The following is a 17,940-nucleotide window of genomic DNA, read 5'->3' on the forward strand; positions in this document are numbered from 1 at the left end:
TTTCAGGTGATATTCAAGTATGTATACCATTACCATCAGCCGGGGTGTAGTGGAGGGTAAATGCACGTAAGAGCACAGTTTACCCAACTTTTTTATTTTGGAATTTGCACTTTTTTCATAGTGTGTTGTTTACGCATAGTTTGCGCATGCATTGAGGACACTGTAATGCTGTTTGGTTTTGGAGTTTGTAGGAGGTTGTATGTCTTCACTGTAGGGCTGTCCCCGACTAAGGGATTTGGATAGTCGACTTTGATTGGCCGAAATTAGCCGATAGTCGACTATTAGTATATATATCATTCCATTTGGGCTGTGGGGGGTGCTTAATGTCTGAAGGAGTCGACTGAAGGCTTCTTGTCCTCTGCAAAAGCATGCAATTGGTCCACTGATGGATACATGTTGATATTTGTCTAGTCTAGTGTGTTCATTAGACGGGTGAAATCCTCTTTCTGTGCCCGTTTTCTTAGGCAGTTAGCCTCTGGTATGTGTGCCATTAGCGTTAGCCACGCTTCTAGGCCTCTTTTCTTTTGGAAAGAATGATACAAAAATTATTAAATTAATAATTATAATAATAATAATAAATATTATAATGTATATATATATATATTTTATTTATTTTTTGCATTCAACTAAGAGGTTGGCAGTCGACGTACGGCTCCTTTCGATCGATTAGTAGACTATTCGACTAATAGGGGTCAGGTCAGCCCTACTTCACTGACAGAGCTATAGGCTAAATGCTGCCACCTGCTTCCAGTTCTTGTGTTAAGCTTGGCTAGAGAGTGCATAATATACTGTGTATTGGATCTTTTGCATTTATTTGACATGTTTTGGACTTTATAGTGTTTAAAATTAAAAGACTCTTGAACACACACACACACACACACACACACACACACACACAGAAGTACCCTGCACCTTAATATGCACATACTGTACACTTTTATGCAAGACACTTTCTCTAAATAATTGACTATTTTATTTTTTCTTACCCACTTTATATAAAATTTTTTATCTTACTACTACCACTTATTGTTATTGAATGCAAACACACACACACCCTGGCCTGCACCTTAACATGCACATACACAAGACACTTTCTGTAAATAATTTACTATTTTTATTTTGTATCTGACCTCATTTTAGATTTTATTTTATTTGATCTTACTACTACTACTTATTGTTATTATTCTTGTATTCATTGTTTCTTAATTGTGTTGAGTCTGAGCTCGAAACACAAAAATGTCATTACCTGCAATGCCCCTGTATTGTTGTCTATTTGACAAATAAAGAACTTGAATTTGAACAAACGGCTATTTTCTTTCAAAACCGCAGAATATGGCGATCGACTCTGTTTATGAGTGCAGTTTCAAATGCATATCAGGCCATGTGAGCGGCGCGGGGAGCGGAGCGGGCGGTTTTGACGTGAGCGAGGAGTGGGTTTTAAAATGGGTCGGCGCGAGAGTTCTCCTCCGCTCCAATCCACTCCAGGCCGCTCACAGTGGTTTAACACTGATGTAATATACATGTAGTACAATGCCAAAGCAACAGATGGCGATGTACAAACATGAAGGCCATTTTCAACCAATGAGAAGGGTGAACCTGTGATATCCTGTTCAGGCTTTGTCACTCACAGCCTGTTAGAAAAAGTTTTGACACCATTGTTGTTGTCGTTAGCTTACATGCTAACGTTAATGGCAGCGACCATAGCAGTGTGGCTAGGCTAGCTATCATCGCTTAATAGAGCTAGTGAATGGATAAACAACGTTATTTAACATTGCAGAATGGGTACAATTACAATGCGGCTCAATACAAACAATTGTTAAGGGGCCCAGGGGGTGTAGACTGTTGTAGTTTGAGCTAATTTACACCATGCTTCAAAAAAAAAAATCTGCCGAGCGATGTGGCGCAGGGAGCGCTCGATTCAAGGTGAGCGGTGAGCGAGCGGAGAGCGACTTGGGGGCGAGGTCAACATGAGCGATTAGCGGAGCGGACCAAGCTTTAAAGAGCGAAGAGCGGATTTCTCGCCCGCGCCGATCCGCTCACGTGGCCTAATGCATATTAAAGCCCAACATCCAGGTTAAACCCTACTGATCAATTATGGGTAGTTTACATCATTGGTATATCATTTCATTATTTTTTTTTTTTTCCATTTGACACCGGAAATGCCACTCCGAAAGAGTTAAAAAGGTCCATGCACAAATAACATGCACGCGCGAATCAAAAAAGCTTATCAAACGCCGACGTCACTACAGGTGCATATTAATGAGCCGAATCTAAAAGCTTATCAGACGCTAGCACGGCCGTGACGTCACTTCAGGAAACGTATGCCTTGCCCGTCCGGGTCATAGTACTACTCGATATATGGCGCTGGCTAACGTTAGCATTATGTCTACTGTCGTGAACCATTTGAGATCGGGGCATGTAGATCAATGGTGGCCCACTCGGTGCATCACAGTTAGCCTATAGCTCCGCCGTCCCTGCTACAGTCGGGACCACTACACTGACGTTAGCCTATAGCTCCGCCGTCCCTGCGGGTGGTTCCCGCCTCTTTGTGTGCCCCCGTCCTCGCGGGTGTCCTGCGGAGGAGCTTGTGGACGCGACAACAGCGGCGGTTGTAGGGTGTTTGAGCCTGTAGCGTTAGTTAGCTCATAGCTATCGTGTACCACTAGCCTTTACGGGCTCGAGCACCCTACGGCTGCCGCCGTTGTCGCGTCCATGGGCCCCCCGGCAGGGTACCCGTGGGGACGGGGTGTACAGAGAGGAGAGAACCATTTTGGGTCGGCCGTTCATGCCGGCCAGCGAGCCGGATGTCGGGATATGTTGTTAGCACAATAGCTACCAAGCTAAGCTATGTTAGCTACTAACGTTATAAACACAATATGTACAACGACACAATGATTTACATTATTACAAATATGGTAACATGGTTGTGGCTTTTACAAATAGTGGTTAGCTTTAGAGATGGATGCCCTGCACCTGTTGTGACGAGATCATTTCGATTACACACGCACGTTATGAACCATTGATTAAAATATCCACGTGCGTGGTGATTGTGTTGGGCAGACAAAATGTTTGATAAAAACGCTAAAACTGGGTCAATTTCAATACTTTTTTTTTCCTTCTTCATGAAAGTCACCGTTGGCCTAGTCCACATTGTTTATTGAACAAAAATACAACGTGAAGGTTGGCCTTTAAGCATTTGTTTAATTAAGTCAGTCAGGTTTATTGTCTCTTTCCACGTTATAAACAGTTTAACGTTTAAAAGTGTGTTTAAATACAGTTGGATTCAATTAGATTTGATTCAAATGTATTGTCATCATACAGCACAAGTATTACAGTACAATGAAAATAAGTAGGGATGCACCGATATGAAAATTTGCCACCGATACCGATACCGATTGTTCAACTAACACAATGTGGCTAAATTCTTTTTTTAAATATTTTTAAATTTTTTATTTTTTTTGTAATATATATATATTTTTTTATGAAACTACTGTATATTTGTCTTACAAATTGTGCTCACCGATATGAACATAGGCCTCTTTACTTACTTAAAAAAAGGAAACATCAAGAAATAGCACTATCAAGTTTCTTTAATAGTTGTCATACAGAAGTACAGAATACTTTTGTACAAAATGCTTCTTACTGTTGCGCTCCAGAGACTGTGCATGACAAGATAAGTATGAAATAAAAACATAGTAAAAATTAGAAGAAAAAAAAGAGGTCACAGTGTTCAGTTTAGACATATGTACAATGTTCGTAGACGTAGTTACCATACAATATACAATACTGTGCAGTGTACTAATATACAATACTATATAGTGCAAGGCATAAATGGACAAGGTGCAGTTTAGGTACAATTCACAGTAGGTGTACGAGTTGTAGTGCAAATCCTTTATCAATAAATATAAAGTGTAAGTGTGTTTGTGTGATCTAAAGTGTGGAGAGTGGGTGCTGCAGTGTGTTGTTTGTTTGAGTGAGTGTGTGTGTGCGTGTGGGTGTGTGTGCTGTGTGCATTTGATGGTTGTTGCATCGTGATTATTGTTCGTTTAGCGATTATTGTTCGTTTAGCAGCCTGATGGCCTGGGGATAGAAGCTCCTTCTGAGTCTTTCTGTGCTCGCCATAAGACTCCGGTATCGCTTGCCTGACGGCAGCAGTTCAAAGAGGCAGTTGTTCGGGTGGCTCGAGTCCTTAATAATTCTCTTAGCCTTCCCCTTGCACCGCTTGTTGTAAATGTTCTGGAGGGTGGGAAGCCCCCCTCTAATTGTGCGTTCGGCTGAACGTGTCACTCTTTGTAGTCTGCTACGGTCTTGTGCAGTGCTATTCCCAAACCAGGAGGTGATGTTGCCGGTCAGGATGCTCTCTATTGTACATGAGTAGAAGTTCCTAAGGATCTTCTGACTGACTTGGAACTTCCTTAGGCGCCTGAGGAAGTAGAGGCGTTGTCGTGCCTTCTTCACAACACTGTCAATGTGTGTGGTCCATGTCAAGTCCTCGGATATGTGGGCTCCGAGGTACTTGAAACTGTTCACTCTCTCAACTGGTGCCCCGTCGATGCTGAGGGGGCTGTAGTCCTTGACCCCCGACCTCCTGAAGTCCACAATCATCTCTTTTGTTTTGCTGACGTTCAGGGAGAGGCAGTTCTCCTGACACCACTGTGACAGGTTCTCTACCTCTTCCAGGTAGGCCCTTTCGTCGTTGGCAGAGATCAGGCCCACCACTACTGTGTCATCAGCAAATTTGATGATGGTGTTGTTGTTCCGCTGTGCTACGCAGTCATGTGTGTACAGGGAGTAGAGGAGGGGGCTCAGAACACAGCCCTGGGGGGCCCCTATGTTGAGCGTGATGGATGAGGAGGTGCAGTTGCCGGCTCTTACCACCTGGGGTCTGCCCGTCAGGAAGTCCAGGACCCACTGGCACAGGTCATAGTTCAAGCCCAGGTCCCTGAGCTTGGCTATGAGTTTGGAGGGGACTATGGTATTGAATGCTGAGCTGTAGTCGATGAACAGCATTCTCACATAGTTCCCCTTCCTCTTGTCCAGATGTGATGCTGCTGTGTGCAGCACATGGGCTATGGCGTCCTCCGTGGACCTGTTGGGGCGATATGCAAATTGCAGAGGGTCCAGGTTGATGGGGAGGGAGGAACAGATGTAGCCCTTCACTAGCTTCTCAAAGCACTTCATGGCTATGGAGGTGAGGGCTACAGGGCGGTAGTCGTTGAGGCAAGCGGGCGTAGATTTTTTGGGTACAGGGATGATGGTGGACTTCTTCAGACAGGTGGGGATGACGGCCTGTTCCAAGGACAGGTTGAAGATGTCAGTGAATACCGGGGCCAGTTGGTCGGCACAGACTTTTAGGACGCGGCCGGGGATGCCGTCCGGTCCTGCTGCCTTCCTGATATCCACTTTTTTAAAGATCCGTCTCACCTCATGCTCTGTTACCCTGAACACTGAGTCTCCATCAGCAGACCCCCCCCCCCCCCATTGCCGTGGTTTGTAGGCTGGTGTTGTTATTCACAGCCTCAAACCTCGCATAGAAGGAGTTGAGATCATTTGCTAAGGAGATGTCACTGTTCAGTTTGAGGGGGGTTCCTTTGTAGTCTGTCATTGTTCTGAGGCCCTGCCACATGCCTCTAGAGTCAGCCTGTTCAAACTGAAGTTCAACTTTATCCCTGTAACGCCGTTTTGCCTCTATTACTGCTCTCCTGACGTTGTATCTTGCCATCTTGTGTTCTTCCATGTTGCCTGTCACCAGCCCGGTGTTGTATGCTGATGTGCGCACTTTCAGAGCCTCACGGACGGATTTGTCTACCCAGGGCTTTTGGTTTGGGTAGATATTAATTTTGGTGGTGGGGATTATTACTTCTACCTGAGTACAGACATAGTCAATCACCGTTTCGGTGTATTCGTTAATATTGGCTGTGTTATCACAGAGTACACTCCATTCTGTGCTTCCCAGCACTGCTTGGAGTGACTCTACTGACGTCACGGTCCAACGTTTAACCTCTCGCGAGACCACCGGCGTTCGCTTGAGACACTCTCCCAGTATGTTCTGCAGGGCTGCAGCTAGATACTAGTTCTCCCAGCATGGTGTACCTGCTGGGCTGCAGCTAGATACTATTGTCTCAACCAATGAAATTTTGATTGACAGTCGATTCTGCCAATTACGTCACACACCGCTTGCACCCGCCTCTGCTGTTACCACCAATCGGCAAGCGCGTATAAATTTTTTACTTCTGCTTTTGTCCGCCATTGATTTTGACGAGAGAGGTTATCTAGAACAACAACACGGCGCGGCTGATTGATTGATTGATTGATTGAAAAGTTTATTAACAGATTGCAGAATGGGTACAGTACAGTACAGCTCAATACATACAATTGTTAAGGGGATGCAGACCAGAGAAAGACTTTCGTCTTGTTTACATCAGGGTCCCCCATTTTCAATTCATCATAACATATATGACATACATGACATACAGATAGACAGTACTGCTACATCTATACATTTATGACATATCAGATTTGCAAATACAGTACTGTTTGTGATACAAAAGTGTCCAGAAAAAGAGTATATACATTTGACGTAGAAACTGTACATTGGAGGAGGTTGGGTGGGTGGGGTGGGGGTTGGGTGGGGTGGGTGGGGGCTGTACATTGGAGGTGGGGGGGCGGGGGGGGGGGGGGTTGGGTAGGGGGGACACACACATTGTACACTGTACATTGGAATACTGACAAAGCCATACTTGGTCATTTACTGTACAACTAGGTTAGGACATTTGTAGGGGCCAGTTTCGAATTGCAGTCTCCCGTAGGTGTTTTTTGAGAGTGTTTTTGAAAGTGGGTAGTGATTCACATTCCTTTACAAAGTTTACAGCTTTGGGTAGGGCGTTCCACATTGATGTGGCATAATTGCGAAACGTGTTTAGTCCCTTGTTTGAGCCGAATCTGGGTTTAACATGATTTGTGGAGCTCCCTCTGGTGTTGTGATCGTGGTATTCACTGACCTTTGGGAAGTATTTTGACATGTACATGGGTACCTTGGTCGCGTAATGTATCTTGTAGACCAGGCCCATTGCAAGTTGCTGTACTCTGTCGTCTACTCTAAGCCATCCTAGGTGGGTTCTAGCAGTCAGCTGTAAAGGAATGTGAATCACTACCACCTTCAAAAACACTCTCAAAAAACACCTACGTGAGACTGCAATTCGAAACTGGCCCCTACAAATGTCCTAACCTAGTTGTACAGTAAATGACCAAGTAAGGCTTTGTCAACATTCCAATGTACAGTGTAAAATGTGTGTGTGTCCCCTACCCAACCCCCCCCCCCCCCCCCCCCCCCCCCCCCCACCTCCAATGTACAGCCCTCACCCAACCCACCCAACCCCACCCCACCAACCTCCTCCAATGTACAGTTTCTACGCCAAATGTATATACACTCCTTTTCTGGACACTTTTGTATCACAAACAGTACTGTATTTGCAAATCTGATATGTCATAAATGTATAGATGTAGCAGTACTGTCTATCTGTATGTCATGTATGTCATATATGTTATGATGAATTGAAAATGGGGGACCCTGGTGGAAACAACGAAAGTCTTTCTCTGGTCTGCATCCCCTTAACAATTGTATGTATTGAGATGTACTGTACTGTACCCATTCTGCAATCTGTTAATAAACTTTTCAATCAATCAATCAATCAGGTCAAGCAGTAGTCTGACCAGCTTGTTTTGAGATGTTTGTAATTTGTTTTTTAGTGCCTTTGAGGTGCTTTGGTACCATGAGGTGCAAGCATAGTCGTAGTACCCTTGAATGAGTGCTCCTGCTAGAGTCTTCAGGGTATTCTTGTTTACCAGAGAGGAGATCCGGTACAAGAATCGAGTTCATTGGTTGACTTTTTTTATTACATTGGATGCCATTTTGTCACAGGAAAGATTAGCCTCTAGGATGGAACCCAGGTAGGTAATTTCATCTTTCCTTGTGACAATATTGTCACCCACTGTAACCGAGAAGCCGTCGGTCTTGCTGAGTTTGTTATTTGAACCGAAGAGAATGGACTCTGTTTTGCCCATGTGTAATGATAGTTTGTTGTCGGCGAGCCATATGCAGATTTTGCCTAGTTCCGAGCTGAGGGTTTTTTCAACCTTATATATTGAGGGCTTTTTCAACCTGTAACTTGTTCTTGTCAGAGACCAGCAGGGCTGAGTCGTCCGCAAACAGGAACAAGTTACAGTCACAAGCTGACAACATGTCATTTGCATAAATTAGGAATAGTAGCGGTCCTAGTATGCTTCCTTGTGGAACACCACAGCTCACTGTGAGGGGGGTGGGATAGGGTACCGTTTACCTCCACCATCTGTTCTCTTCCCCTCCAGGTAGGATTGTATCCAGCTCACTGATAGACTATCAAAACCAATTGCTTTTAGCTTGTCAATCAGAATGGTGTGATTGACAGTGTCGAAGGCCTTTTGTAGGTCCAGCATGACCATGCCGCAGTATTTGCCCGCGTCCACCTCTTGTTTGATGTGGTCGTTCAAATAGAGAAGGCATGTGTCAGTGGAGTGGGATGTTCTGAAGCCAGATTTGAATTCGTAGATTAGATTTTTTTCCGCAAGGTACTTTTCGATCTGTTCGTATACTATTTTTTCCATGACTTTCGAGATGGATGTAAGGATAGAAACAGGGCGGTAGTTGCCCGGGTCTAATTTGCTGCCCTTTTTGTGCAGGGGTGTTACTCTCGCAATTTTGAAGTCCTTGGGGACGTGTCCCTGTTTTATGGAGAGGTTTATTATGTGTGTGATGACTGGGGTGATGGCTGCTGCTGAGTCTCTGAGGAATTTGAGGGGATGTTGTCATGGCCAGTGGCCTTGTTTGGTTGGAGGGCGCTCAGTTTTTTGAGTACCTCATCTGTAGTTACCATTTCCAGTTTGAAGTCGTCTTTGTGGACGCCTAGGTTCTTGTAGTATGCTACTATGTGTTCTACCCCATACTGCCCTGAGTGGGAGGGTAGTTTGTTTACCAGTGTTGTGGCTATGTTTGTGAAGAAAGTGTTTAAGTAATTGGCTACATCCAGCTTGTCTGTGATGAGCGTGTTGTCCATCTTTATGTTTATGTTTGAGAACCTGGTTTTAAGTTTTTTACTGCAGCCTAGTTGATTGTTGAGTAATTTCCAAAGTTCACGTGAATGAATGAATTTTTTTTTAGCAGTTTTGATCATGGAGTTTACGTCATTTCTTAGTCTGTTTCTTTCTAGTTTGAGTTCAGTCACGTGGTCTTGGAGTTCACTGCTCGTGCTTTTGTTAAGCTTTGACTGACTTTTACGAAATTCAGAGAATTTTTTGTCTCTGGCTTTCATAGCGGTCAGTATTTCAGTGTGCATCCATGGCTCAGCGCGATTTTTTACCCTGGTGGTTCTTAGGGGGACCATGTTGTTTAGTATTGATGAAAATTTGGTTTTGAAGCCAAGCCAGGTTTCTTCAACCATTGTACCATTGAGTTCATCTGACCAGTCCAGACTCTCCAGTTCGAGGTTAAAGGCCTCGCAAGAGTAGGTTTTGAGGTCTCTAGATCTGACTGTTTTGTGACAGCCAGCCTTTTGTTTTAGCTTTTTGCGGGTACAGAATATCATATAATGATCACTCAACCCGCATGCTATAACCCCTTTATTGGAGATCTTGGACTTGTCAGAGGTCAGGATGAGGTCAATGGTAGTCTGAGTTGATTCACATACCCTTGTGGGTTGGGTGATTAGCTGGCTGAGGCCATGCAGATCACAAAACCTATTGAAGGATTTGAAGACGGGTGCATCTTTTTGTTGCATATCCGTGTTCCGACGTTTAGCTTTTAGCTCCGCAGGATGACTTAAATGAGGCATAATGATTTTACTGCAACTAATGTTATAATAAAACAAAGCCTTTCTATACATGTGTCTGATTGAAAACGTTATTAACAGATTGCAGAATGGGTAAAACTCAGGGCTCTGTGAGCAACGGAAGGAACTGAGCTAGTATGAACGCTTGCTACGTTCGGGTAAATAATATGCTGATGTTATTGAACGTGTAACACTAACTATATAACGTTAATGCCACAAAACGAATGCCTTGTTAATCATAAGTAGTAACTTTGATGCAGTAGCTTGTGTGTGTGTGTGTGGGGGGGACTGGGGACGGCGTTGTGCAGGTCGCGAGTGAACTTTTTTTTGTCTTGACGCTACACAAATTGATGGATATTTATCGGCTACTGCCATCGGCACATTCGAGCTTATCGGCCGACAGGCCGATTGCAGTCAACAAGGCACTTATCGGCCGATACCGATACCCGACCGATACATCGGTGCACCCCTAAAAATAAGTTTGGCATCCAACCAGAGTTCAAATGTAGCAGTAAAGTGCAACAGCAATACTGTACAATGTATACAGGTGGTTAAACTCTGTACAAAATATACAAATGAGTACTACTGAGTAATAGTGCTAATCAGATGTATGTGTACATACAAAAACGTAACTACACTAGCGTTATAAGAGCTAACATTGCTACCTACCGTACAAGTGCATTGGTTTAGTGCATTTCCTACTTCCGGTTGCTACTGAGCGGACATGTTTGTGCGGACCTGTTCTCCCAAACTGGTAAGCAAATGACTGTTTTCATGTTTTCATTTTTACGTTATTTTCATTTTTACGTTATTATTATTATTATTATTATTATTATTATTATTATTATTATTATTATTATTATTATTATTATTATTATTATTATTATTATTATTATTATTATTGTTATTATTATTATTTTATTTTTTAAACATTGATCTTAACTGATCACTGTGACTTTATTGCTTTTATCGTTATATATGCCTATGTTTGTGTACAGCACTTTGAGCTACATGACATGCAGGGCCGCCTGGGAGAAATGCGAGGCCCTGTGCGAGATTTAAACGCGAGCCCCCCCCCCCCCCCCCCCCCCAAAGATAAAAAAAAAATAAAAAATTATATATATATATATATATATTTTTTTTTTCATACAGTCAACATATTCTTAAATAATAGCGCTGCCCGAGGCGGGGCATGATACAGTCAACATATAGCAAGAGAGAGAGCGAGAGAGAGCTCCCGTTCTACAGTCAATATACAGTGTACAGAGAGAGAGAGAGAGAGAGAGACACATTGGAAAGAAATTGAAATGCTATTTGGCCCTAAACAGAGAGTACACAGTGGCAGAATACCTGAGCACTGTGACTGAAGATCCTTGACTATGTACAGACTCAGCGAGCACAGCCTAGCCATCGAGAAAGGCCGCCATAGGCAGACTGTGTGTTAGAAAGAGAGAGAGAGAGAGAGAGAGAGCATGTGTGTTTGTCATGTGTTTGTCATGTGTTTGAACTCTCCGCCAGAGTTCCCCTTCGCAGCCATCAGTGACGTTAGTCCAGTTGAAGACGAGCTGCGAAATACAAGAAGTAAACAAGTGTGTTCTGTTGGACATTTCTGTGGGGATTATTAGACGTTGTTTGCGGATTCAACCAAGGCATTCAAGGTGAGACTGTAGCAATATTCCTTCTAGATAACGTTCTCTTAGCTAACGAGCTAACGCTCTGCGGCTAACGGCTGCTAGCTTCTTGTCCTGAGGTTTGGAACAAAGACGCGAGGAGCAGCTAGTTATTAGTTATGTTTCATCTGCCACTCGTTGAAGAGTGTGATCACGTTTCACTGGAAGTTACCAACGTTAGCTAGCTAGTAGATGTGTAAGTTAGTCACAAGCTGACTGGTTGTATACAAATAAAAGTGCTACTTGACCTCTTTGAGACACAACATTCATATCTTAACGATCCTGGCCAAGTCTATGAACTAGACCTAGGTACCCAACGCTTCATGATGTGATATGAAAACCATAGAGGTGCATCATTGAACAACGTTGATCCTGAACAGCTGAATAGTTCATGATGGTGAAATGCTCATCTCATCCCGACCAGCCTGAATCACAGCCAGCAGCTTCTGTCTGCAGCCATTGTGCTGATTACAGGGGGATGGTTGGTGAGAGGATGGTGAGGGGGATGGTTTATGGTCTGCATGGTGACGGAGGTGTTTACAATGATAAGCCAAGCAGCTCTAGGGGGTGAGAGCATGGGGGGGGGGGGATGAAAGGCCAGAGACTGAGCGCAAATAGGGGGGAAACATTCCATCGCTCTTCATTTTATTGTGTGATCAATGTGGAACGCCCTGCCTAAAGCTGTAAAGGAATGTGAATCACTATCCACCTTCAAAAACACTCTCAAAAAACACCTACGTGAGACTGCAATTCGAAACTGGCCCCTACAAATGTCCTAACCTAGTTGTACAGTAAATGACCAAGTAAGGCTTTGTCAATATTCCAATGTACAGTGTAAAATGTGTGTGTGTCCCCTTCCCAACCCCCCCCCCCCCCCCACCTCCAATGTACAGCCCTCACCCAACCCACCCAACCCCACCCAACCAACCTCCTCCAATGTACAGTTTCTATGCCAAATGTATATACACTCCTTTGCTGGACACTTTTGTATCACAAACAGTACTGTATTTGCAAATCTGATATGTCATAAATGTATAGATGTAGCAGTACTGTCTATCTGAATGTCATGTATGTCATATATGTTATGATGAATTGAAAATGGGGGACCCTGATGTAAACAAGACGAAAGTCTTTCTCTGGTCTGCATCCCCTTAACAATTGTATGTATTGAGCTGTACTGTACTGTACCCATTCTGCAATCTGTTAATAAACTTTTCAATCAATCAATCAATCATGTGTGTTAGAGAGAGAGCATGTATGAGAGATCCAAAAGGACAAAGATCAACACTTAAATCCAAGAGAGAGAGAGAGAGAGACACATTGGAAAGAAATTGAAATGCTATTTGGCCCTAAACAGAGAGTACACAGTGGCAGAATACCTGAGCACTGTGACTGAAGATCCTTGACTATGTACAGACTCAGCGAGCACAGCCTAGCCATCGAGAAAGGCCGCCATAGGCAGACTGTGTGTGTTAGAAAGAGAGAGAGAGAGAGAGAGCATGTGTGTTAGAGAGAGAGCATGTATGAGAGAGAGAGAGAGAGAGAGAGAGAGAGAGAGAGAGAGAGAGAGAGAGAGAGAGAGCATGTGTGTTTGTCATGTGTGTTAGAGAGAGAGCATGTATGAGAGATCCAAAAGGACAAAGATCAACACTTAAATCCAAAGAGAAGAGGGTCTATACCAGAGAAACCAAAGCAGCAAGGAGCCAATGGCCGACATCAGCTAAATAGGCTAGCCAGGTACTGTGACACCAGGCCACACACAGCTTTGGCCAACGGCCCAACGCTACCCAAGCTACACAAACGACCAAGACATTCACACACAGCACATGTCGTATCTCCAAATGTTGTGAAGTAGCATATGTTTTGCCTGGAAAAAAACATCGTTATTAACAAAACATTCGCGAGGGGAAGGAAGGAAGAGTGGGGTAATGTCATGACATTTTCATTAATCTTACCTGCACCAAGGAACGCAGGGCGAAAGGCCGCAACACAGGTCTCCACGTTGACGAAAGGCCTCTCGCTGGCGGGACAAAATAAGCCAGAACCCCCTGCTATTCTCACGGCTAATGTCAATGGTCGACTCGTAGCACAAGCTAACAGCTAACTCTAGCCTAGGCTAACTGATAGCATCAAAGTAACGTGCGCAGCCGGCAGCTAGCTACGACGTTAGCTGCTGGCTGCGCACGTTACTTTGATGCTATCAGTTAGCCAGTTAGCTCAACCTGTTCTGAAGCCAGATTTGAATTCGTAGATTAGATTTTTTTCTGCAAGGTACTTTTCGATCTGTTCGTATACTATTTTTTCCATGACTTTCGAGATGGATGTAAGGATAGAAACAGGGCGGTAGTTGCCCGGGTCTAATTTGCTGCCCTTTTTGTGCAGGGGTGTTACTCTCGCAATTTTGAAGTCCTTGGGGACGTGTCCCTGTTTTATGGAGAGGTTTATTATGTGTGTGATGACTGGGGTGATGGCTGCTGCTGAGTCTCTGAGGAATTTGAGGGCATGTTGTCATGGCCAGTGGCCTTGTTTGGTTGGAGGGCGGTCAGTTTTTTGAGTACCTCATCTGTAGTTACCATTTCCAGTTTGAAGTCGTCTTTGTGGACGCCTAGGTTCTTGTAGTATGCTACTATGTGTTCTACCCCATACTGCCCTGAGTGGGAGGGTAGTTTGTTTACCAGTGTTGTGGCTATGTTTGTGAAGAAAGTGTTTAAGTAATTGGCTACATCCAGCTTGTCTGTGATGAGCGTGTTGTCCATCTTTATGTTTATGTTTGAGAACCTGGTTTTAAGTTTTTTACTGCAGCCTAGTTGATTGTTGAGTAATTTCCAAAGTTCACGTGGTTTATTTTTGTTTTCCTCTGTTTTGTCATTGATGAATTTTTTTTTAGCAGTTTTGATCATGGAGTTTACGTCATTTCTTAGTCTGTTTCTTTCTAGTTTGAGTTCAGTCACGTGGTCTTGGAGTTCACTGCTCGTGCTTTTGTTAAGCTTTGACTGACTTTTACGAAATTCAGAGCATTTTTTGTCTCTGGCTTTCATAGCGGTCAGTATTTCAGTGTGCATCCATGGCTCAGCGCGATTTTTTACCCTGGTGGTTCTTAGGGGGACCATGTTGTTTAGTATTGATGAAAATTTGGTTTTGAAGCCAAGCCAGGTTTCTTCAACCATTGTACCATTGAGTTCATCTGACCAGTCCAGACTCTCCAGTTCGAGGTTAAAGGCCTCGCAAGAGTAGGTTTTGAGGTCTCTAGATCTGACTGTTTTGTGACAGCCAGCCTTTTGTTTTAGCTTTTTGCGGGTACAGAATATCATATAATGATCACTCAACCCGCATGCTATAACCCCTTTATTGGAGATCTTGGACTTGTCAGAGGTCAGGATGAGGTCAATGGTAGTCTGAGTTGATTCACATACCCTTGTGGGTTGGGTGATTAGCTGGCTGAGGCCGTGCAGATCACAAAACCTATTGAAGGATTTGAAGACGGGTGCATCTTTTTGTTGCATATCCGTGTTCCGACGTTTAGCTTTTAGCTCCGCAGGATGACTTAAATGAGGCATAATGATTTTACTGCAACTAATGTTATAATAAAACAAAGCCTTTCTATACATGTGTCTGATTGAAAACGTTATTAACAGAGAGAGCGAGAGAGAGCTCCCGTTGACTATGTACAGACTCAGCGAGCACAGCCTAGCCATCGAGAAAGGCCGCCATAGGCAGACTGTGTGTGTTAGAAAGAGAGAGAGAGAGAGAGCATGTGTGTTAGAGAGAGAGCATGTATGAGAGAGAGAGAGAGAGAGAGAGAGAGAGAGAGAGAGAGAGAGAGAGAGAGAGCATGTGTGTTTGTCATGTGTGTTAGAGAGAGAGCATGTATGAGAGATCCAAAAGGACAAAGATCAACACTTAAATCCAAAGAGAAGAGGGTCTATACCAGAGAAACCAAAGCAGCAAGGAGCCAATGGCCGACATCAGCTAAATAGGCTAGCCAGGTACTGTGACACCAGGCCACACACAGCTTTGGCCAACGGCCCAATGCTACCCAAGCTACACAAACGACCAAGACATTCACACACAGCACATGTCGTATCTCCAAATGTTGTGAAGTAGCATATGTTTTGCCTGGAAAAAAACATCGTTATTAACAAAACATTCGCGAGGGGAAGGAAGGAAGAGTGGGGTAATGTCATGACATTTTCATTAATCTTACCTGCACCAAGGAACGCAGGGCGAAAGGCCGCAACACAGGTCTCCACGTTGACGAAAGGCCTCTCGCTGGCGGGACAAAATAAGCCAGAACCCCCTGCTATTCTCACGGCTAATGTCAATGGTCGACTCGTAGCACAAGCTAACAGCTAACTCTAGCCTAGGCTAACTGATAGCATCAAAGTAACGTGCGCAGCCGGCAGCTAGCCGGCAGCTAGCTACGACGTTAGCTGCTGGCTGCGCACGTTACTTTGATGCTATCAGTTAGCCAGTTAGCTCAACCCGGCTATCGCTAACCATTAGCTAACGCACTACCACTGAAACTACAACATGAGAAAAGCAATACAGGCGCTGACACCAGGCCACACACCGTTAGCTACTAACTCCATACTACAACAGGCTACAGCTAGTCGACCAGTTTGGCTCCAGAGAGAGAGAGAGAGAGAGAGAGAGATCCACGGCGGGAATATAATAATAGGTTGCATGAACTCACCATAACGCAGTATCAATGCCAATGGTAAAGTTGGAAGGAGACTTTCTTGGCCCACGGTGTAATTTCTTCTGATCCATGCTGCTTTTGAAAAGACATCCACTCGCTCCTCTGAATAGCGCTGAATTAGATCACCTCGTATGTCTTCTTCTTCTTCTTCTTCTTCTTCTTCTTCTATTTGGTGTTTTACGGCGGACGGGAGAAGAGCCCGGAAACACTATCCTAAAATCTGTAGAGCAGCAAAGCCGCAGAAACCGGAACACTGCAGTCTGCAGAGCCGCAGAGGCAGGAACAAGTCAGACACATTCTACAAACGTGTCTAATGTGAAATATATAAGCATATAAGCAAAACTAGATTTTAGGTCTGTGATGAAAAAGGGCCTCGCGGGAAGGGGGGCCTCGCAAAAAAAAAAAAAAAAAAAAAAAATTATTTTTTATTTTGCGAGGCCCCCATTCCCGCGAGGCCCTGTGCGACCGCACTGCTCGCACACCCCCTGAGGCGGCCCTGAATTGACATGTATGAAAGGTGCTTTATAAATACTTACTTACTTACTTACTTACTTACTTACTTACACAGAGTTGTAGTTAGTTATTCTTGTGTTTTAACAACGAGTGTGATTGTTATTTGAAATAACCTCCTCAGCCTTGGTGTCAACATAACAAGATTAGTCATCTTCTGGTTGTACAGACGGATCGTCTGGAGAACACTGCCAGGTTGAAAAAGTCAGGTTTTGTATTACAGAATAACAAAAAGGAATTTCCCATCTTGCATCACCTCAGCCAGGATTTCCCATGACGGGAACAACATCCTGATGGTCAGGGAGAAGGAACCGGCTGTGTTCTCGGTCCTGTGGCTGACAAACAAAGGGGTGAGGTGACTGGTGGTAAAGAGCGCAATATTTACTCCTGGGGCGTGCGCACGTACACGGTGTGTGAGTTTGGTTGCATCGTGTATTGTGCCTACAGTAGTCAAACATTGGACAAATGGGAAAACCCTGGTAGAATTATTTACCAGGGATTATCCGAGATTAATATTTTACTTAGATCTTTTGGTAATTCTCTGGATAGCACAGAAGTGCGGTTTGACCTCTTGACACGTGTGTCGAGGTAAAGACACGCAGTTGTTATTATATATATATATGTTTTTTAGGGCATTTGCACTTTATTGTGGATAGGACAGTTTGGAAATTTGGGGGAAAGAGAGGGGCGGGCTGGGTGGCGCAGCGGACATTGCGCTCGTCACCAACTCAAGAGACACCAGGTTCGAATCCGGCTGTCGGCGTTGCCTCCGGCTTGGGGCCGGCCGTCATACTAACTGAATTGGCAGAGTTAGTGGGTGGAAGTCGATGGGTGGTAATCTGGACGTCGTGGACAGTGACTCCTACAGGTCGGTTGGGGGACGCCTGCACAGCAGAGACAGGAAGTGGCGGGGGTAGTAGTGTGAGCCTCCCACACGTTACACCTCGCCAATGAGAGTCCGCGCTGGCAGGTGAAAAGATGTGACGGGCTGCCTCCTTGTGTATCGGAGGGGACACGTGATGCAAGGCTTCTATCCTCCCAACAACTGGCCAGTGCATGGGGGGGCATATGCGAGCAACGTTCAAGACAGGGGAGGGGAGAAAAATAGAAAAAGAGGACAAAAAGTGAAAAAAAATAAATAAAAAATGGGAGAGAGAGAGAGAGAGAGAGAGAGAGAGATGGGGGAAGACATGCAGCA

Source organism: Notolepis coatsorum (assembly GCF_963971535.1).
Source record: "Notolepis coatsorum genome assembly, chromosome: 10".
Lineage (NCBI taxonomy): Eukaryota > Metazoa > Chordata > Actinopteri > Aulopiformes > Paralepididae > Notolepis > Notolepis coatsorum.